Source organism: Xenia sp. Carnegie-2017, unplaced genomic scaffold, assembly GCF_021976095.1.
Source record: "Xenia sp. Carnegie-2017 unplaced genomic scaffold, XeniaSp_v1 HiC_scaffold_4, whole genome shotgun sequence".
Taxonomy (NCBI): domain Eukaryota; kingdom Metazoa; phylum Cnidaria; class Anthozoa; order Malacalcyonacea; family Xeniidae; genus Xenia; species Xenia sp. Carnegie-2017.
The window spans coordinates 4,518,614-4,542,564 of NW_025813504.1; the positions used below are offsets into that span (position 1 = coordinate 4,518,614).

At 35.3% G+C, this 23,951-nt stretch overlaps 1 long non-coding RNA gene across 1 annotated transcript; it reads left to right on the top strand.

The window, feature by feature from the left end:
• The first annotated feature begins 485 nt into the window (after nt 1-485).
• On the top strand, nt 486-900 carry LOC124455671. The gene is made up of 2 exons (XR_006951980.1): nt 486-523; nt 804-900. It is a non-coding gene; the product is annotated as an uncharacterized LOC124455671 (long non-coding RNA).
• Nucleotides 901-23,951: the final 23,051 nt, after the last annotated feature.

Consider the following 23,951-nt stretch of genomic DNA (forward strand, 5'->3'; position numbering starts at 1 on the left):
AAGTTGAGTGAAAAAACACTAGGACATTGAGTTTTACTTCGTGTTTTGCTTTTCTCACGTGCAAATGTCTTATGTCATATAAATACTTATAAACCTTTATTTCTAGGTAATTACCATAACGAAAAATACAATTCTCTGTGGCTCTGCCCTTTAGTACAAACCTTTCCTTCATTGAAACTGTTGCTAACTTTATGCTGATGATCGCTTTGTAAAACATTGCACAAAACATGATAGAAAACTGATTAATATCTTGTTTTCTGTTATCTCCCTTTTTCAAAAACAGAATTGTTTAATCTTACATGTACATCCGCTTCAGCAAAACTCATGATAACTAAGAGAGCTACATAAAGAAGAACATGACATTATGATAAAGTCATAATAGCAGATCAGTGTTTAGCGTAACATTGAAAGTGTTTGTTGCGAGGTAATGTTATTTTGCAACGAATTGACGTCTTTGGAAAATGGCCTGTTCTAGCTTCTTTTCTATGCTGGTTAGTTCTGTTGTATTTGCCATTATGTACAGGTAAATTTTAGCTGATTCTTAAAACACACCAAGCCTCTTCATAGAGAAAAGATTCAATGCATAAGATTTAATTTGTTGGGTTTTTGGTTTTGGCTTTTGGCTTTTCTAAAAATTCCCCGCTTCGATTTGCTGCGTTTTCTCCTTTTAAAAAGGAAACTGAACAATACAACTTGAACTCAAACATAAACATGACCGAGGGCAAGACGAGACGACAATCACATTCAGCGTAATCCAACGTATGCCGAGCATTGCTAGATTTGTAGCTAAATGTTTTCTCTAGTTGCTGATATTATATCATGCACTCTTCTGAATGCTGAAGTAACAGGAATCACCATAGTAATTTCTTCTTTCTGCCTACAAGCTGGACGCCATCAAACGAAAGGAAAACATAAATTTGACGGTTCTTTAATGACCAAAATTATTTTCGATCGAATCGTATAAACAAGACCAAAAAAGACCAATTTTACGGTTGCCCTAATAGCAGCAACTTACTTGTGGCTACCTAATTCATGCTGATTTAAAAAATCAATCATGTTCATCAGCAGAAGCTAACACAAGCAGTTTTTCCAGACGTCTTTGTCTTTGTTTTTTTTGGCAGAAAATTATTGACTATTTCAAACAACCCTTGTTTAGTTAGCTGGAATTGTGTCTTGTAGTCAATCAATCACGATAATTTTGTTCCGCGTATAATTTTTAACGTATGTGGCTATGAATTGAATGCGAAGTGTAGCTGATTATTTAAGAGTAGAAAGGGCAAAATGACTGCTAACACGTCTACATAAATTTTTGTGTCTGTTTTTCATCATATTAGTGCAATATTAAATATGCAATTATTAGTATATACATATAAACGAACTGGTCTTCTTCATAATGAATTGACACAATTGGCATAGTGTGTAATTATTATAATCCAATTATTCCCTTAACTTGGTATTTCGAAAACATGCTATAGGCTTGTTTAGGATGGAAATCGAGGAGTTATTTTACCATGTTTAAACTCAAAATCAATCACGATCTACTTCAATCACCCAGTACAGGCTTAATTAAGAAAAGATATCAAGATATCTTTTTTACTGAACCCTTCCTCTCCCATACAGCGTTGTCGTAAGGCAACAACACGGAAACCAACAAAAATTTGAAAGAATAAAAATTGAGAAGTAATTAAAGGGTTGACTAATGACGGCATTTGCATTGAAACAATGTCTGTCGACGAGATGATGATCTATTGTTGGGTTGAGTACAACACGTTTTATTATGCTTTAAGTTTCATATTCGCTATATAAATATTCTAAGGTAAAGCAATTACATAACAATGGGTATTTTATTCAAAAACCAAAATAACTCTGAGATACCTGGTCACTGGTGATGCTTTATAACTATATCAGCCAGCTTTCGTTTAAGCGTCTTAACTATTGGTGAGTGGTTGATTTTATTCACTTGTTCCATTGCGTGCACGATAAGAAAGTCGAAATTTTTCAAATCTCAAAGCGTGTGCGCTAGCGTCCATGAAATCCGAGAGAAGCCAATGACGTAGTTTATAGCGCATGCTAAAACGTGTTTGCCCTGCACGTCCGGGCAAAGCGACCGAAATGGAAACTGGCCTTTAAGTGTTTTGTAGATCTTGACAAACTCGCTAATTAACATACATTTTCCATCTTAAGACTGTCATTACATAAACTAAAGTGATTTCCCCGGACTTGTCTTGCTTTACTGCTCTTTATTACAGTTAAGTAAATGACGACTTTTTTGGCCAGCATAGCACAAACTATATGGCGGACATGTGATTTTACATACAACTCTACTTTTAAGTAGCTTCTTAAATGGTGTTTTTAACATAAAGCTAAATAAGATCAGATCCAAGCCAATTGTGCCAGTTGTTACAATGCTGTTTTATGAGGGAACAAATTCTATAATTCCTTCATTAATCCCAACGTTGCCTTATTCTTGAAAACAAACTTAAACTTTGGTATTCCTTGGTGCCTTTCAACGAGGTAACACTTTTGTAGGATAACGTAGGCGAATAATTTCAAGTAAGTTAACTTGAATGAAATTATCTACAATGAACTAATAACATGATCTTTGCTTTACAAGCTTCTGTAAAATATAATCTTCATTTGACTTTTTGTTATCACTGTAAAACCATGATTCAAACTGACAAGGCAGGAAACAAAAAGCAATTCAACAGTGTTGTTATGAAGTGTTGAAAACAATATGTGATTTTGTTTGTTCTTCAAAGTCGTACATTTTGTTTCTTTTTAAGCTAAAACATAAATATAATATTCCTATAGTATTATTCATATTTTGTTCAAGCAATTTTTGGTACTGATGTTTCCAAACTTCACATGGAGTAGATAGCAGTTATATGACTAGTAAATTATTAACATAGTGTAAAGATATATTGTGTTTGAGATTTCATAAACAAAAGTCTTATGCATTGGAATTTCTATTTAGATTTTACTTATTTACCAGCACAACTTAGTCGCTCAAACTTCATTCATGGGTACTTAAACAACAAATAATATTGTGTTTTAACGACTTCTTAGGAACAGCTGGTGATTCGTTTAAAAGTTACCACAGAGGAATGGCCTTTACAACTAAAGACTCTGACAACGATAAATATTCTTCAAGAAATTGTGCAGTTACTTATAAAGGCGCATGGTGGTATAATAAATGTCTTGTTTCTAATTTAAACGGGATCTATCATCATGGTAAACACTCTTCATACGCTGATGGTATTAACTGGAAGGCATGGAAAGGCTTTTACTATTCATTAAAATCTACATCCATGAAAATAAGGCCTCGTAATTTTTCATGAGGTAGTAATCATTTAAGATGGAAATAAAATTTTCAGACTGGTGTTTACGTTCATATTTCTTATTCTTAGTGTATTTTAGTCCAAATTCGCAAATGGTTTAAGGAAATTTGTTTTCATTCATTTACGTAGATTTTCATTAGACATTTGTTTGCAACATAGCTATTATTTTGTTTTTTGTTACAAATTTGTTAAGAAAAATCATTTTCCTTAAATATTGTTTCAATACCGTTCACGCACAACGTCTTTCTTAAAATAACTCTTCATGAGTAAATCCTAACAGAGGTTTTATTGTTAACGATACTTCACTACTGTTTTATAAACAGAAATGTGATTATGCAAAGTCTTCAATTCGATTCGTGTAATTACTTGATTGTAGACGATTGTAGGTGATATTTGTTGTGAACACTACCATGTCAGAGTTTGCCTTGAACAACTTGAAAACAAGGGATTTGTTGAGAGCTTAAATGCATTTTCAAGTGTTGTGGTTATTCTTAGATTACTTTCAAGCTCTCACTTCTTCTATAACATTAAAACATTAACTTTTCTTCATGGTCAAACTGCACAGTTTTTAAGTGGTTTTTGGCAGACTTTTAATAAATTTGATGCTTTTTTTGTAGTGTGAAAAAGCTTTGTTTTTAATTTAATAACGCAGCGAATTTTTTAAGTTTCAGACACGTTTGACAAGGACTGTGAGAACTTTGATGTTAAAGAGTGATAATGGAGTTGTGGAGGCATAATTACACCTTTTGAAACTTTAGTAGAAGCATTATTAGACTCATTGGGCGTGGCTCCTACTGCGCATGACATGTATCAACATTACGACGCTTTCCGTAATGTGTATTTTTAATAATACTTACTTGAAGAAGTCTTACATGGGAGAACACGCTATAATACATTCCATTCTTATAATTAATAGAAATCTCATTTTTTGCACCCCAGAAAAACAATAACTCAAAAAGATAAAGAACAAATATCCGGTTCTAGTTTCTTTTTGCATGATTTTGAAAACCTAGAAAGAACAGATGAGATAAAGGACATAAATATATAATCATACCTAATGTGGTTAAACATCAATACTCTCATAGAGCTGTGTAGAATATACTTTCACAATAAACTGAACACCCGTATGCGTTTTATAGATACGAATAATATGATGTGAATAACAACAGTAAAGCTAGTCATGTTCAGCATGCTTGAAAAGTTTCCCAAAATTTTCAATATTTTTCGAAATTATTTCATCAATGTTTCGGACGAGTTGCAATTAAGATATGCTTGTATTGTTCTGCGTCCTAATGAAGTACGTGGACACCATCTGTCGGACAAAAGCATATACGACTTTTAAGCCTTATTTCTGTTCTTATAGGCCCAATATTAGTCCAGTCAATCTACGACCAAAAACACTCTAACCTTGAACAAATTTCCACAAAAGAAATTCCAACTGATTTTGGTATATTTGATATCCCTTTACAACATATTGAAAGTCCCACAAAATCCTAGCACGGCAACATCGTGTAAATTACGTTTTATTTGAGGCATTTGGATTGAAAATCTGAGCGACATGGAAACGAGGCTCAAAAATTAATGTTTTAGATTTTATCCTTTTAGAACACTTAGTAAAGCACAAATATAAATATTATAGATTAAAAACAAGTGGATAATGATATTTTGTAAATTAATTAATATTTTGTCCTTTATTTACGTCAAAAATGCTGATCTTGCTGTTTTGGGTACTAATTTTCGCTGACTTGGTAGTTTTTTAGACAAACGCGTGTTTGAAGTACGTTTGTTTACGTATATTTTGCACGTGTTTAGATGGATATTTATTATATTTAATGTGACTTCCCTTTCAATACTTCAAATTGAAGCTTTGGCTCATTATTGGCATCAAAATGTGACGTTTCTTTGTTCTCCTCAAGGTAAGCAAAATAGATAACTTGAAGACAATGAGTTTATGAATGTATTATTTAATTGCTATTACATTTTACAATTTACAAAATACAATGTTTACATTTATAATTACCAAATACAATGTTTGCATTATAATACCGCGTTCAAAGCCATAGATACATTAGGGCTGTAAAATATCGCATAAACCAGTAAATAAAACCAGGCTTTTTTGTGTTGTCGAACACTATTTTGCTTGTGAATCATTATAGGATGGATCAAATTCTGCGTCAGTACTGTGCAATATGTAAAGAATCAATTGTGAACAACGGGGTGGCTCTAACATCTAAAGGAATAGATGGTATAAACCGAGCTAGTAAAGAAAGAGGCGATACAGTTGACGTCCGTAAAGGTGACAGCGTTCACATAGCATGTAGGAAACGATACACAAATCCATCATATATTTCTAAATCGCTACGTCAGAAGGAAGAGCGTCATCCCGTACCAAGAACCCTTCGCTCACAAAGTTCAGTTCAGTTCGATTTCAGAAGAGATTGCTTGTTTTGCGGAAATGAAATTAATCAAGAACAAGAGCGCAAAAGGGGCGTGTTGTTTGCACTGTTAGGCTATGGACATTCAAGACACTATCTTGAATGCTTGCAAAGTGAGATGCGATGACTGGGCCAAGTCCGTAAAATCAAGGATCCAAAGTGTGCATGACCTACCGGCAGCTGACGCAATGTATCATCATCTATGCAGTACAAACTTCAGGACAAAAATGAGAATTCCAGCACCATTTAATGACCAATCACCGCTCAAAAAGCGCAAATCAGGACGACCAATCAACAACACTGCCAACGATGCATTTTTAAAGGTAGCTCAATATTTAGAAAACATTGATGACCAAGTTACTGTATTAGATTTAATAAAAAAGATGGAGGAGTATTTGGCGGAGTCCGCGACTGATAGTACCACATATAGCAACCGCTACATGAAAGAAAAGATTCTAGAGCACTTTGGGGATAATGTGATTATCACAAATCAACCAGGCATGCCAAGTATTGTGACATTCAGAAGAACTGCTACGTCTATACTAGAGGAATTCCACATGCAGCAGAAAGAAAATTCCAATCCTGAAGATGAGAAACTGAATGTTATAAGAGCAGCAGCAAAACTTTTACGTAGTGACATAAAATGTATTGAAACACCAAGCGACATATATCCGTTAATCGACAGTGACATTGACAAAAATCTTGAATTCTTACCCCCAACACTTCAGCTTCTTCTTAATCAACTGTTTTCAGGAAAAGACACTTCTCGGAAAGTAGCTTTTGTTGGTCAAGAGATTATGCAGTCAACTCGTCATCATGCTTTGCTTGCACCTTTACAGATTGGAATGGGTGTTTTACTCCATCACAGCTTTGCCTCGCGTTTTTTAATAGACACGCTTAATCATGCTGGTTTCTGTTCGTCATATGAAGAAGTCCTCTCATTCAAACGAAATGCAGCCGTAAGCCAAGGGACTACAATCCCGGATTATAATGGTGAGTTTACACAGTATGGTTTGGATAACCTCGACCATAATCTCCGAACTATCGACGGGCATGGTACATTTCACGGTACAGGATTCCATTTCACCTAAAGGATTCCTTTTTTTCGGTCGTTGAAGACTTAACATGATTTTTAATAGCCACGCTGCAGATTTATATAATCAAATATGATATTCGTTAGGTCAAAGCAGTGTTATTTTGTAATTCTTGTTTATAGCCTCGTTTTCATGTCATAATTTCACAGAAAACATTATTTTACGAAGTTGCCGGCCTCAGATCATGTGGGACTTTTAATATGTTGTTCTGTACATGAAAAGAAAGATATTTTTGAAGAGTGAGCTTTTGTGGGAATTAGTTCAAGGTTCAACCATAAATCTACTGGACTATATACACATGCTCTTACAATAAATGACCAAATAAGAAAATTTATAATAAAACTTAGTTTTTTAACGTGACGAGCATTTACATCACCGCATCACGTTACAAAACATATGACTTTACATCAAGCATGAATGGAAGTGTATTCATAGCGTGTTTTGTGGGGCCATCAGTCACTTTCGCCATCCACTACCTTGAAATTATCTGTTTTACCTGCGCAAATAATGCACAATAACGTGCAGCAAATCTCACACTCTTTGAGGCCGAAGTCCCCAGAAAGTGCTGTTTTAAGAAGGCGTAATGTCATGCATTGCATATACAGCAAGAGCGCAAAAATATTCTTATCGTCCAATTATGGCAATGAATGGCAAAGGTCCGCTATTTTTATAAATTAGTAAGCATCAGTAAGGATGATTTTAGTAATTAAGTTTTATCTGAATAATATGAATTATATAGTATATTGTTTAAATAATAGTTTTATAAGTCTACTTCATTTTATTGCCATAAATTCCACATGTCGTAGCTATTTCTAACATTGTGGTTATCACCTATTTTGTTTTCGTATCTAGAATTCTCTGATTTATATACTATACTTTATTAGTAAATATCATGAAGCCACTTGTGTTTAAAATGTAAAACATTACTGCATTTGCACCAACTGTCCAGCGTAAGTCAAACATGAGTTTCTCACCGAATTTCAGGTTTCATCACAACTGTCTTTGAAGATGTTTGATCGGTGTACAAAAGCATTAAAACATTCTATCATATAATTATCAAGTACAAGCTCGTCGATACACATCGACGGTTGACCTGGATGTAAGTAATGTGTTCTTTTAATTGAATTAATTTAAACAGGCCAAGATTTGTTTTCAATATCAGTGATTATTTAAAACATGCAACAATACACATACTTATAATGCGATCGAACATTACTGATATAAAAATTTATCTAACGAACTTTTAGCTTTTCGACTACAGTCTTCGACGGGCTGTAAAAAGAAAAAGGCTAGCGGTAGTCTAACAGCCGAAAGTTCTTTTAATATCTTTAATAAAATAATATCAGTGAACGTTTCATTGCATTATATTGTACTTGCACCTTTTCTGCAAATATTGTGAATATTTTCTTTAACATATGATCTCCGTAGTCGGTAAAATTTTTTTGATTTGCTGTCAAACTTTTCTGCATGTTGCTAGAATGCATAAATTTTTTACATGGAATTGAACTCGTCAAACTCTTTATCTGTCGCGTTGATTGTCGACATGAATTTGGCAAATGTTCGTTGCCTTTTCAGACGATTTGCACATTTTATTAGTGGTTAGCTTATTGAAAACAATAATTATTATGTGCAACAATGATCATAAAAAACTCTCTCAAATAAACTGATATTGAATATTTTATCGTTTACAAGGACCGCTATAGAAGAGAGCGAATTATGGATTCACATGTTCAAGAAACAGGATATGAGCGAGTCTGTTGTATACTAAATGAAATCGAAAAAGAAGAAATGCTTCCTGTCTTTAAGGAAAACGAGTTTAACGTAAGGGATAGTGATAAGCATCGTGAGCATTTTGTAAAGAAAGACCAACACAAATGTAGAAATGCTTTTATTTTCATGTTTACAGTTATAATGGAAAGTGCACAGTAAAAATAAAGAGTTAGATAGTAGTCTCCCCCCTCATGTTGAATTATAGTTATAGGCTCCTTGCTTTTCATTCTTAGAAAAATGATGTAGAAATGAAGTCTTATACTGTTAAGGAATAAGGAGATGAAAATATAATGTTGAAAACCAAAACTTCAAACGTACAATTAATAAAAAATATAACTTAAGAAAATGGTAGCCTTCTGCGGATGAAATGCTATTAGTGGTCTTTAGTTACTATTGCGCTAAATAAAAGGTTGTCTATGGAAAATTACAGTCTTTTTATACTCATATTCTTTTACTGTAAGTCCCTCAGCTTTTTTATCTGGTCACGTACACCATTAATTTTTAAATGAATGATAATCACGGTAATGCTTTGCGGGCTTGTGTTTACTTCTGTTAATGAAATTCCACTATCGAATATAGTGTTGCATAATTCATTAACTTTATTATATTGCAAGCGTGACTTCTGGCTAAATGACGCGCTTTGAATGGCTCCGGAACATTTTTGCTGGTCTATTACTTTCCCGTAATTAAACCACGGTCCAAAACGCCTAATTTGAAAATCAAATGTAAACAAACTTCGTAATGCAAACCGTAAAACGCGAAATAAACCAAACTAAAACCATTTACGAATATGATTCGAAGAAAAAACACTTGGAATACAGACGATACAATTTGTTTTAAACTTATTTTTTATGGTCGAAAACTAGGGAAGTTAAAGCCACCCCGTAAAAAACAGCAAGGACGAGAAAGAAAGCAAGCTTCGTTTCAGGCCAAATAATGCCAAATAATAAACCTTTTAATAACCTCGCTCTCTCAGTCTTTACTTAGAAACATTAGATCTCTATCTTTTTGTACAATCCTCAACCTACGGGCTCGATATTTCTCCGTAAAGACCTTGCGCTCGGTTATTAAGGGCTTAGAAATATTGCACAAAATGTCGGAATTTAAATAAGATCTAAAGGATTTAAACTATTACGGATCACCAGTTCAATAACCTGATCATGAAGAACAGGGTGTAGTGCAAACTGCTATACAAACCAACGCGACCCACGTACTAGCTTTTGTACATACATCGATGTACAAACGAGCTAATCTGTTTTCTGGCTAATTATATTAATTATGAATACATCTTTATTTAATTCAATACTTGTCATTTCTTTTTTATTTCCTGGACTACCGCGTTTTGCCGTCGATATGTCGCTGGTCTACGTCGATATGTCGTCGATGCATAGAAGTACCGCCAGTTTAGGGTGCCCCCAAAAGGACTGTGGCTGTGCATATCTAAGCGTGCAAGCATTACCGTGAAACTAGTTCTTTAAGTAAACATGCAATTTTTAATTTTTTGCCCACTCCCTGTAGCTAAACGGTTGAAATGAAGTGATCAATTACAGTTTTTATATGTTCCTATTATTTTTAATAAAGGATATCTTTTTCACGGAAGTTGAAACAACAGATAAAGGTAAACAAGAAATGCGGAAAGAACTGCAGGTAACCTTTTGACAAAACAAACATTTTTGGCAGCTTTTTTGAAAACAGCTCTATCCACTTAACTGCTAATACAGCAACATGAAACAAAGAAAAGCCAAACTACCAAATTTTTGGCTGATTAGAGGTTTATCTTTTGCTGTAGACCAGTCACCATCCCGTATTGATGATTTGGATTTATGGTTATTTATTTGTTGTTTTTATCCAAGGCATTTGAAATGAAGACTGCGTACGCTTTTTATCACAATCTTGCTGTAATTGCAACCTTTCATTTCTTAATTATGTAGAAATTTGCAATTAGGTTTGCAGCATGTAACATGCATTTCCATTATTTACTTGTTAACAGAATGTTATCCATATGTCTTCTGGTTCTGCTCGCAGATTCAGTAAAAAATGGTTTCGCAACAATAAGAAAGTTTAACTGATTATTTTACAACATAATTTTGTGTAAATAAACTGTAGTCTATTCAAAAACAATATTTGAGAGCCTTACAAAAATAACTTCTTCAAAGATTCTACCTTTTTGATAAAGAATACAAAAATATAAGTGAAGTTATGATGTTTGCAACAGTAGCGGAAATTTAGTTGTGGAGAGGAAACAAAGCCTTTTTTAAGCCAAACTGAACTTTTGCGTACTATGCAATGTTTAATAATTTGTTGGAAACCTTTTAGAAGTTCCTAGAATTTGTGTAAAAAATCCATGAATCATTTTATTTGTTTTCAAAGGTACATTCAAAGGGTAAATATACGACATTATAAGCACATTGAAAGAACGTGAATTATTTATAATCACGTTTGTGCCAGAACTGCTCTTGAAATCAAAATTTTTTCTGAATTCCTCTACATTGAACTATTTTCAAATTTCTGAAATCACTTAAAATTCTGAAAAATCTTTGGTTTTACGAAGAAAGGGAGGCAGTTTTTTAATGACTCCAACGAGATCCCTGTCACTGGTTTGCGAAATAGGATGTGTATAAACAATGACTGTAAGAAAGCATTATATGTGATTTGTTTCATTTTTCTCATAACATTTTATTATATAGATTGCCTAGTCAATGTCAAATTTAAAAGTGAAGAACGTCTTCCTAAAGCACCAGAGACAAGTCTGCCACAGGAAATTAGTGAAAAGCAGGAGGTGCAATCACTAATTGAAAAAATTCTCTGCGATGCAGCTGTTGGTGATGCTGAACGCACTGACGTTCCAAAGTTTTGTTAGTATATCAATTACGAACGTTATAAGAAGCATGCAAATAGTTAGTTTGCACTTTGACAAATGACAATGTTTTTTTGTTACAAAATGTATTTACAAGCAAGACACTGATTTTTTTGTAAAGTTTGAGATGTAAATATAATGTGTGCTGAATAATTTTACAATTATGGTCTCTTCATATTTTTAAATTTCCTAGACTTTGCAAACGTTTTCATAATACTTAAACGGCGATATCCGGCTATTTGAAGCAATTTTTAAAAGTAACTCTCAGTATGCAACTACATTTGCATTGTTTTCAACTCCTCTTTCATTTGTATGTCAGGTACTCGAAGACCATTTGGACAGGAAGCCGCCACTCCCAAATATGAGGAGGGAAGGGTGTTTTGCGTGGTAGAAAATGAAAATATCGAGTTCAAATTGTTTACAAAAGTAAATCCCCAACGACTTCCTTGCCTAATGATGGAAATAGCTCGCCTATTTATAACTGGACTTCTAAATGCAGGTAATAATGGAACAATTTATTTTGGAGTCGGGGACTCAGAAAACAAACGCGAGAATTACAAACACGGCAAAGTTGTTGGCCTCGAAGTAGAAGAACTGAAGGATTCAATTGACAAATCATTAAACATTGTACTGGGTGCTCACGTGAAGAATGGTTTCCATAATATGTCTATTGCGGAAAAGCACACCCGTTTCGCTCATTCTAAATGGGTATTACTCAGAGTTCTAAATTTTAGAACGCGGAAGATAGCCAATTTAGATTGCTTTCTGTGCTATCTAAAGGCTATGTTTGTCTCTCCTGACCTCAATATCTCTGGACACTGTTAGTGTAAGACAGACAGAAAAGATGGTGCTTAGTAGGAGCGGCAATCGCAGGGTAAAACCATACTCTTTGACTGTGAAGACATACTCTGCGTAAAATTTTTAGGTTCTAAGCTTTAGAAGATGGGATACCAGCAAAAAAAGCCGAAATTACATGTCGTGATTGCGGTCACGGACAGTTCTACTGTTTTGAGTGTGCGGAATCCCTTCATCGAACGAGGAATGTTTTCCAATTGGTTGAAGTATGGAAGGTAAGTTTAATTCTTTCTGGCGGCACAGATGAATCCCTATAAAATTTGCCTGCCAGCAAAACATAAACAAATTAAGTCGTCTATTAGAAGGCAATTCTAGGTGATTATTTTCAAAAGTCAGTTCTTCAGATGAAATATTTTTGCTTTTTACATTTGGAATTTGGCTTGTTAAGCTCTAGTATTCATCAAATGCTGGCAATTTTTTACAACCATGTCTTAACTCTAAAGTAACTTAATCTGTAGTATTTTGTAGTAAAACTATCAATCATTTTCAAGAAGGATATGCTGCTATATGCTGTGCATGGTGCCTTATGGAATGTATACATGTTCTGATGCTTAAATAACTACTCTTTAGACTGATTGTGAAATGTTTGTTCCATTACTTTTTGGTGGTATATTACGTGACAGTCAGCGTGCTAACTGCTCTTCAACACAATCACGTACTATAATAGGTGTGGATGGAAAAGGTACAGTATGGCAACAATGACAGTTATTTTGACTTTGACTACATGTAAATGTGTATATGTTAGTAATACTGTTAAGTATTAGCTTCATTTAGGCCAATAATTTCTATTTTAATTATTTGCATATCAATTAATCCAATTTTTATTCTCATACAAAATTTAGGTCGGCAGCATTTAAAAATTGTTGAATTCTGTCAGTGTATTAAGGATGCTGAATTATGCATTCATCTCTATATTAGGACTGGATATTTCATAAACAATGTAATTTTCTAAAATCGCTCTTTCTGTAGGTATAGTGGTATAATCCTCTTCTTTGTTTATACTGACAATGTTTAAAAACAAGCCAAGACTCTAAAAGATTTTTTACCATCACAAACCATGTAAATTAAATTTCGTTTCGTCGAATATTGTTTGAAACTTAAAGAAAAGTACTAGTATTTTTAGTACTATGCTTCTTAAATACATTACGTTTCGTCTCGATGTGCATAAGCATGAAATCATTATGAAAATGGATAAACACTTATGATTCATTTCTAACACAGTGCGATGCATAATTTATGTAAAAAATATTTTTGTATATACGCCCTTATTCAGAATGGGTTAAGTAATTGGTCATTTGAATGTTAGTTTCAAAAAAATCCTGATCAATTTGCTTTCTGTGACCAGAGTGAACGGAGCATTTGGTAGACAATGCGCACACTGTGTTTAACATGCAGCATGAGTGTTGGTGCATTGTCGTTATGACTTCATGTCAAACCATATGGAGATGATTACTTTAATGCATTTAAGACTCGTCTAAAAACACATTTATTTGCTTTGTGTTTATGTTTTACTTACCTAAGCACTGTGACCAGAGTGTGCATACTCAGAATAAATACAACTGCGTATTTATCTACCAAACTAAGGTGTGCAATCTGAGAGTTTTACTCCATTTGCAATATTGCAATGTCGTGTGTTTCACGCGCGTAGAGCGCACACGAAAGAGTTCGGGATTATGACGTTTTCCGAATTTACTACATGCGTTCATTACTCCATCCATCCATTCCTCCGCATGAGCGTGGCTACCCTCAAAAATCGGCAAAACAAAGTATGCGTTATATGTTTCAAACGGATTCACAGGCTCAAGCAAGTATTTTATATGAGATTTACAGAGGTTGGGGCGAAATTTTATTGCTATATGGCTTGATGAAAGATGATCCTTTCTCCATTTGGCAATCTGACGAACAAAAAAACCATGACCAGCCGACAATTTATAAAAATATAGTATAAAACAAATCACGAAAAAGCAAGACACCTTGAGATTGCAAAATATAAATCAAAACAAGCCAAGAAGTGAAATGTAAATTTTTTGACTTTATTTCAAAGTCATCCTCAGATAGAATGGTATTTAAAGTCATACATACACATATATACTTACAATTATCTTATATATATATGTGCATGTTAGTCCCGTGCGTATTAGTCCGGTAAACAAAATACTTGAGCTTGAAGTATATTTTAGAATATATCTTGAGTCTTGTCATTTTCCAAAACACATCATGTAGTATTATGCTTCATTAATTTCTTTGTATTTAAAATACCACTGCTTCAAGAATTTTTTTAAAAGAATAATTATGTGGAAAAATTAAAGCTCACCTATAGCACATAAACGACAATAATATGTTTTGTGAGTAGCCTGTACGTAGTCTAACTGCAATGTTGTAGTTTATACAATGAAAAAGTTAAGAACGGGGATTAACTGACAGACCGTATTATTTCCATCCATACCATTGATTCTTACCAATTGAAAAGCATTTAAATTAGATATTGACAACAATAAGAAACATTACTTCAGTGATGATAACTTTATGAGATAAATTGCAGCAAAGCGACGGATACACTTTAGACTAAAGTAGGCACATGTAAAAAAAGTTGCTTACCTCGGTCAATTGCGGACTTGTTCTACAAAGATGCTAAGTTGAAGACTCGACGAAAATTAAGTGCTTGTGTATAGATTTATAGGCAATATATCCACAGTGAATACTCTTTCAAAAAATTTGTGCATGACGGTTTGAGTTTGAAAAAACTATTTGTGATAAAATCATGCTAATCACAAGATAGCTGCGTCAAATTTCATAACGAATTTTCTCTGCAACTCTATGCTTACCTTAAACCATTAAAATAAGACAAAAAATTGAAACACAATTAGCTATACCAAGCAAACGGAAAAATTTAAGGAGTTAGTCTATTTGAATAAACATATTTTGACGTTATAATTTTGTGTAAGAAGTATCTTTTATCATTTATATCATTCACAATCCTCATATTCCTCGTGATAGATAATATAGATAGTATAGCTATTCATTAAGAGATCAAGTTTTCTGCATGACAGCCTTGTCTTTGGGGAAAAAGTATTGTGACAAAATCATGCTAGTCACAAGAGACATTGACTTTTATCACAAATTTTATTTTCAGCTACATGCTTATTTTAAACCAAAAAACTTGCAATACGACTATGGCAATACGAAGTAAAAAAGTAAATTTTGGAAGAGTCAGTCTATTTCAACAAACATTAAATATAAAGTTATAGGGTGTAAGAAAATGCCTTTTATTATTCACATCATGTCATATCACTCATATTTTTCATGAATAGTATTATAGGTAATACATCTATGCATTGCTTGATTAAATTTTTTGCATGACCACCCTGCGTTGTGTTTGGAACAAAGTGTTATGATAAAATGATGCCAATCACAAGATCGTGGAACAAAAATCATAGCATTTTAGTTTGAACTTTGGAATTATAAGGCATCATGTCGCAGTTACGACATATGGGATTGTCGACTATTTCGAAGTGCTAACAAACTACGTTTAGTATGATTTGTTATAAGTTAGACTTTTTATGACATGCACGATAACTGTTGCAATGTCTATAAATTTTTCAATTAAATCTGGTTTATTTATAGTGTTGCTGGCGATGACTCACAGCTAGATCAAATTGTAACCTAGCCAACAATTGCCACGCGCTTGTTATGACTCACAGATCAAATAGTTGAAACTTAGTCAACAGTTGCCGTACATGTGTGATTATGTCTTTGGATTAATGATAGTATACAAAACCATTTAAAAACTGCTATAAAGCCATTAACTTAAAAAAACCCATAAATACATTTTTTTTACTATTTTCGGTATATCAATATTTTGGTAGAATGAAAAAACTAATATCGATAAACCGATATTAAAAAACGATAATTATCGATACTTTGATCTATCACAACAGCCAATAATCCATACCATCTGTCCTTAAAATCAGGGCGAAGTTTATGTTGTGGGTTATCATCACTTGATGCCACATGATAGAGAGATGCCTTGATTGTTTTTGCCACTTTATCTATGTTATGCAGGCTATCTCTTACTGCCAATCCATAGTAGTTTGCAAAAGGTCAATCTCAGCATCGGTCAACCCACTCTTTCAATTTGCACCTTTACCATCACTAAGGTTGACTCCTTTAGGCGAACTCTTCAACTTCCAAATCTTGCTCCCCACGCTCTTTTGCACATGTCCAATGCATTGCAGTGTCTTGGAATTGCAATTTTTTCCATATGGCTCTCTTTCAACTATTACACTATATGTTGATGAGTCACCATTACGAAACATATTCGTTTATCGTAATCCTCTTGTAACAACAGACCGTTCAAAACTTCTTATTGCTCCTCAAGTCTCCATGATATTAGAACTTCTTTTATGGTTGATTTTGCAGCTGTGGGAAGCCTTCCATTCATCGTATCTCACAACATGCATTTTCATCTGCCATCTCAAGAGCTGTTGGCACTTCTATGAAAGCACTTCTATACTCAGACATTTATTGATGTCCAGCAATATAGCGGTGACGACACCATTATGGGAAGTATGCCCCCTCATTTGCCATATCCCATCTAGTGAGATGCCCCATTCTCCATTTTCATTGTTAAGCCTTCCTTCATTTTCATTGCACTAGATAAGATACTGTCATTGGCCAACTGTTTCACAACATGCAATAGTTTCTTATTCTGAAGATTTGTGAAGTTTTGGCGATTTAAACGAGCTGGCATGTTCGTCACTTTATCGAATATAAGCACGGCAGAGTGTCCACCACAAATTTCACGAAATGCAATCACTGCTCTTAAATTTAATTCATGTTAATGACCTTGCTTCTTCGACGTATTAAAGCAGTATTTTCACTCACATTCATCACTAAGACATTTAAAGATTCGTTGGGACTATTTGGTCGGTAGCCGGTCAGAGTTGTAAATGTTCTAAATGGCCGGCATATACTACCAGTATAAATCCACGAGATGTTCCGTTATGTCGATGTTGACATGTTTGGCCTAGTGCCATTTTTCCTCCTCTGTCAAGATGAGAGTATGTTATTACCACACTCGGGACAAATGAACATCAGTGTATGTTATTACCACACTCGGGACAAATGAACATCATGAAAACGCCAAAAAGCACAGACAAGTGCATAAAAATTGTACCTTCATTTCGGTTTTTCATTGACGGTGGACATTCGCGAATTTTCTTCGAAGTATCGTCTATGTTTGGCCATCTGTCAACCGCTTTTCTTTTTCTATTTCGTTTACTTCTAATAATTTTTTAACTTAAAAGATTAAGAAAAGTACACTAGAAAACAAACAAAACAAATATTTCAGGCACTATGTAGAAGTACAAAGACTATTCCTACGTTATTCTAGACATAACTTGGAACAACGCAAGGCAAGTAAGTAAAGTGGTGTGATAAGACGTTCTCAAGTCGTTGTTATGAGGACTAAATCCTACCAATTACAATGAATCTTTTCATTAGAGTAATTATCACGAGTCCAACAATCGAAGTAACATAAACTGCGAAAAAATTTCCAAAAAATTTGAAAAAAAACGCTTCAGAAAGGGAGATGACCACTGAGTCGAGTCAACGCTTTTTAGTCCCATCTCATCATCGATTCATGCAAATTTCGACTTGCACAAGAAAACACATATCTATTTTCAGCAGAAACTCTCAACTTCTATCGCTTGCTTACAAGCTGATTGATTCCATTCTTGATCTCCGGCGTTAGGATTGTGGGTACCCTTCTCCCTCTCTTCCCCTGAACTTCCACGATCTCAAGTCTAAAAAGTGAACATATGGACAATGATGTGCAAGAAAACTTTGCAAAATGTGACGTGAACCTTATAAGTAAGCGACCTATAGCGTTTATGCTTAAGAGCTCAAGAGCAGCTCAAAATGTTTTGTTCAAGCTTTTAGATTATACAGATTTTTTAAGCAATATAACCATCTGGGCAGGTCTACATGTACATGCTATAGGAGAAATATATATATTGTTGTGTCTTAGCAGTAAATTGTCAATTGTTTTTGTTGATCCCGCTATATTCGAAGTGCGCGCAAATTTTGCCTAGTACAAATGCTTTTTTTGGGTGTTTGGACGATTGGCGATGATATGGAAATCACAGGTATTTCAAAATTCTTTGAGAGCTTATCAAGTGAGCTTAATTAGGAAATTGAGTTTTTTCCCACGAATGACGATTCGACAATTATATAGAAACCGAGCTTAATCAAATTCGTGTCTTACTTCACTCAAGTGCTAATGCTATTTAATAAATATTTTATAAACCTCTCTCCCATTTATTAAAAGCAAGATCGATTTATTAAACGTTAGCAAAATGTCGACGTTCGTTTTAGCTCAATGTGTTTGGGCGAGTTTAATTTAGAATTAAAATTAACATTTTGCAATGAATTCTTTCTGATAACATTGCCTTTTTCCCTTTTCATACTTAAGTTGTTACAATTGTATTTTTTAATGTATAAATTATTTTTAAAAGACATCCTGATTTTCTATTCTATAAATATTGTCTCGTGTTTCTTCTTGCTTATTCATATGATTAAGAGATGTTGAATGAATCTTTTTTACTTCCTTGTGTTTTTTATAAATCAATGAGATCTAATTACGCAATACAAACAATAAGCAGCAAAATATACACGGCGACAGAACACTGTTATTGTAATGTTTAGATATTATCTTCTTCCTTTAGTATCTATCTATTGTGCTCTCTCATAAATGTATGTCAACAACATTTCTCATTCCTATATATATACATGTCATTGTCACTTTTAAGGGGCGTGTCTACAACACTACATCCCTCCTCAACTTAACGGATAACAAAGTCAGGGTTTATTGAGTTCCCATATTGTTCTGTTATTTTTCTTTGTCGGGTTGATCTCCTTGGAGCTGGCTCTTCTGGTTCTGGTTCTATGATGTGTTCTGGTTCTTCACATTCTGGTACGCATTGGTTGTGTCTGTACGGTTGTTCGTGGATGTTGTATTCATCTTCGTCAGTTGATTCTCTCGACTTGTCTCTTATCTTTTTAAAGAACGATGTGTTTCTGGTTATTTGATGGTTATGGTTCTCAGCGACTACTTTAGCTCCTCTACGATAAATCACTGTGTATGGTGTTTGCTCAAATTTTGCTGTGAATTTATCTTTCTTCCTTTGTTTTAAGAGGGCTTTGTCTCCCACCCTGATATCTGATTCTTTAGTTCTTCTTCTTTTGTTTGCCAATTCTCTTCCTTTCGATTTCGCTTCAAAATCATTCGCCTGCGCCTCTTTATGTCTATTTAGCACTTTGTCCTTGGGGTTTAGCATTGGTAGGATACCTCTCAATGGTCGGTTAAATAGTAGTTGAGCTGGTGGGACATTGGTTGAACAATGAGGCGTAGTGCGATAGCTGAGTAAGAATCATGAAAGTTCTTGTGTCCAATTGCGATGTTCCGCACGGGCTGTTTTGATCGCTTTAGCTAAAGGCTTCATGAATGCCTCGGCCTCTGAGTTTCCTTGCGGCCACTCCGGGATTGATGTCTCGTGCTTCACCCCAAGTTTATGTAGATATTTGGAGAATTCCTTACTGTTGAACGGTGGACCGTTGTCAGATTTTAACTTTAATGGGATTCCATGCCGTGCAAAAATAGCATCTATTTTAGGGATCAGTGCTTTGGCGGAGGTACTTGAGATTATTTCGGCTTCTGGGTATCGCGAATACTTATCGATCAGCACGATGATATATTGTCCAGTAGGGAGCGGACCATAGAAGTCAGCATGGATGGTTTGCCAAGGGCCCTCTGGCATTTCTGGACTTGCTAATGGTTCTGGTGGGCTGGTTGATCCATTTACTTGACATGGTAGACAGGCTTCAATTTCATCCTTGACGGCCTTGTCCATATTAGGGAACCAGGCGTATTGGCGTAACAAAGCTTTAGTTTTGGCTATTCCTTGGTGGCCTTTGTGGGCCAGCTTCACAACGCTTGTTTTTAGGGTTGTTGGAATGATAATCCGCGTTCCTCGTAGGAGTATGCCATTCGTGTTGTCCACAGATATTTCATCTTTGATGCTAAGAAATGGTTTCACAGACTGATTGCTCCAATCACCCGACTCGACCGCTGTTCTTACCGTCTGAAGACTTATGTCTTTGGTCGTATGTTCTTTGATGACTTCAATTGATATGGCATTTTGAGCTGAATTTGTCGTGACAAACGTGATGTATTCTTCGGCGATGTTGCGTTTGGGACTCTGTAATATTGGGTGTCTGGATAAGAAGTCTGCAGGGTTCGTGTCACCTGGTCTGTAAATGACTTGAAAATTGTATTGTTGAAGTCTCAATAACCATCGCTCAATCCTGGCGGGGGGTCTGGACCGAGGATTACTATAGATAAGTTGTAATGGTTTGTGATCAGTGATCAGGGTGAACGATGCCCCAAATAGGTAGATGTGAAAGTGTTCGATACCCCACACGATAGCAAGGGCCTCTTTTTCAGTTTGCGAATATCGTTGTTCTACTGACGAAAGAGCCCGACTAGCATAGCAGATCACGTTATCGGCGTTTGTTTTAGGATCTCTTTGTGTTAATATGGCTGATAAGCCAACTGGGCTCGCATCCACTAATACCGACGTTTCTTTTGATGTATCAAAATGACTCATAACTGGACTGTTGGTTAGTGCATTTTTTATCTTGTCATAAGCTGCTTGGTGTTCCCACGTCCATGCAAAGCGCGCACACTTACGTGTTAGTTTTCGAAGGGGTTCTGTAATGATAGCATAATTTTGGATAAACTTAGAGCTGTAATTTGCCATCCCTAGTAAGCTTCTCACTTCGCTGACCGTTGTGGGTATTGTAGTTTTAACGAAAGCTTCTACCTTTTTTGGGTCCGGGCAGACCCCATGTTCTGAGAATAATAACCCAAAAAACTCAAGGTTCTTCTTCAGGAACTTGCACTTTTGGCAATTAAGTGTGAGATTGTGATCTTGTAATCGGGTAAGAACTTCATCCAGTGCACGGTCATGGTCTGCTCTATTACTTCCAAATACGATTATGTCGTCAGCAATGTTCTTGACCCCTTTAATTCCTAGCAATGTTTCCTGCAGATTATGTTGAAATAATTCAGCTGCGGCATTAGTTCCATAGTTTAATCGCTTATAACGATAGAGACCGCAATGAGTTGAGAATGTTGTGATGCTGCGGGATGCTGGACATAGCTCTGGTTGGTGGTATGCTTGAGCAAGATCAAGCTTTGAAAATATACGTGCTCCATTGAGTTCCATGGATACAGCTTCCACAGTTGGTATTGGATGTCTGGTTCGTTTGATAGCCGTATTTGCTATCCGCATATCAAATCACAATCGAATGTTACCATCACGCTTGGGAACAATCACCACCGGAGAGACCCAGTCAGTGGGCATGCCTTCAGGTATTTTCTCTATGATGTCATCGTTCTCTAATCTGTGTATTTCACTTTCCACTTTCAGGCGTAGTTGGAACGGTGTTCGTCGCTGTGGTTGTGCAACCGGGAGCACGGAGTCATCAATTGCTAGTCTAATTTGTTTATTTTTTAACTTCCCAAGTCCGTCAAAGACAGGTGCATGTTTGTCCAAAATGTGATGGAGCTTTGTATCCTTTGTTGTAAGTGTTGAGTTTTCTGGCGATGTGTTAATTTTGTTCAAGTTTATGCTTACAAGTCCAAGTTCTTGCGCTGTTTCCGAGCTGAGTAAACAGCCGCCATCGTCTGATGTCACATATATAGTAGCAACTGTGAACTTGTGTTTTGACTCCGCAAGAACACGAAACTTCCCTTCCATCTTGACTGGCGTTTTTGAGTTAAACGGGTATGCTTTCACGGATGTGGGTTCAAGCTCAGTATTTCGAAATTTCCGGAAAGTCTTCTTGTCGATTATATTTATGCTTGAACCAGTGTCAATTGTCATTCTGACATATAGTCCGTTGAGCGATATTGCCGTTTCAGGACGTTTAGGCTTGTTGTTGTTACAAACCGTATAACAGTATTCCGAATTATTGTCGCTGCTGCTATCTTTCTCCTCATCAGCCTTTACCGGTCGTATGTCTTGGCGTGATTTAGCGGGTGTTTTGATTTTCTGCGAGTTTCGGCTGCGACATTGGCTTGCAAAATGATTTAACTTCCCGCATTTGGCGCATGTTTTGTTCTTCGCTGGGCACGGTTTGTCTAAATGGGGGTAGTTACCTCCACAGTAAAAGCATATCTTCTGTGGTTTATCGGCTTGGGAGTTTTATTTGTAGGTTTTTAGTGTATGTAAAACGTGGCTGTCCAAGTGCTCTTCGATGTCCGCCGCTTGTACTTTACTTGTTTCTTCACGCCTTGCTTCAAGCAACAGATCTTTTAAGGTATATTTAGGATCTCTTAATGCTTGTTTTCGTACACGACTGGATCGTCCACCAATAACAATTTGAACCATTATCTCAAAATCTACATCAGCAAATTCACAGTTTTTAGATAATGAGCGCAGTCTTGTATGAAATTGGTCGATTGTTTCGGACTCTACTTGCTTTGCTTGTCGAAATTTGTAAATTTTTCTGTGGTTCAAAATACTCCATAAGAAGTATTTCCGCTTTAGCAAAATCATCATCTTCTCCCGGGTCTGGAAATTGTCGAAATATCTCTCGAATTCGGGGTCCTGCTTGATAAAGAAGTAAAGCCCGTTGCCGAGTTCGATTTGTTATATTACTGGCTGTTAAAAATGTTTTAAATTTTCCAACCACGTGCGCCATCTATTTGCAATGTTTCCTCCGATTTCTTCATCCGGATTAAAATGTGGCATGGGAGATAAAAATGTTGCCATGTTTGCGTTGATATTTTATTCCTCGTCGCCAATGTAATGTTTAGAATTTATCTTCTTCCTTTAGTATCTATCTATTGTGCTCTCTCATATATGTATGTCAACAACATTTCTCATTCCTATATATATACATGTCATTGTCACTTTTAAGGGGCGTGTCTACAACACTACAGTTATCATTATTCCATTTTGGTGAGAGAATAAAGCACATGATATTATTCCTTACGGATTAACTGAAATTACATGATTCGGTTTGCTGGGATTCAGTGAGGCGTGAAATGATTTCAAGGGATTGAAAAGGGCCAAAACTTCAAGCTTAAAAATTACAACTGCTTGTTAAGCGCCACTAGTCATTCCTGTTGTAATTTTCAAATTAGGCCAAATTGCTTGTTTTAATTATAAATATTTTTCGTTTATAAATAAGTCAGAAAATTGTGACATTGCTCCAGAAGACTTATCTGATGATAAGTATTGAATCGTTTCCGTTCGCCTAAATCATCTAACGCTTGGCTGAATTCCGGCTACCCGGGCTTATGTAATCAGCCCCTTAAAGTTAGCTTTAAAAAAAGAGTAAGAAATACACCTATATAATGATAAAACACAGACAGATAACACAATTGTTGCAGTGCAGCAGATAAAGCTGAAACCTAAGCATCAATAGGTATAATATAGCTATTCTTTATATTTGTCTTCAACTATCATTTCACCCCTTGATAAAAGAATTTTAGCAATTAAACATGCAATGAAAAAAATTCATTTGACGTAGC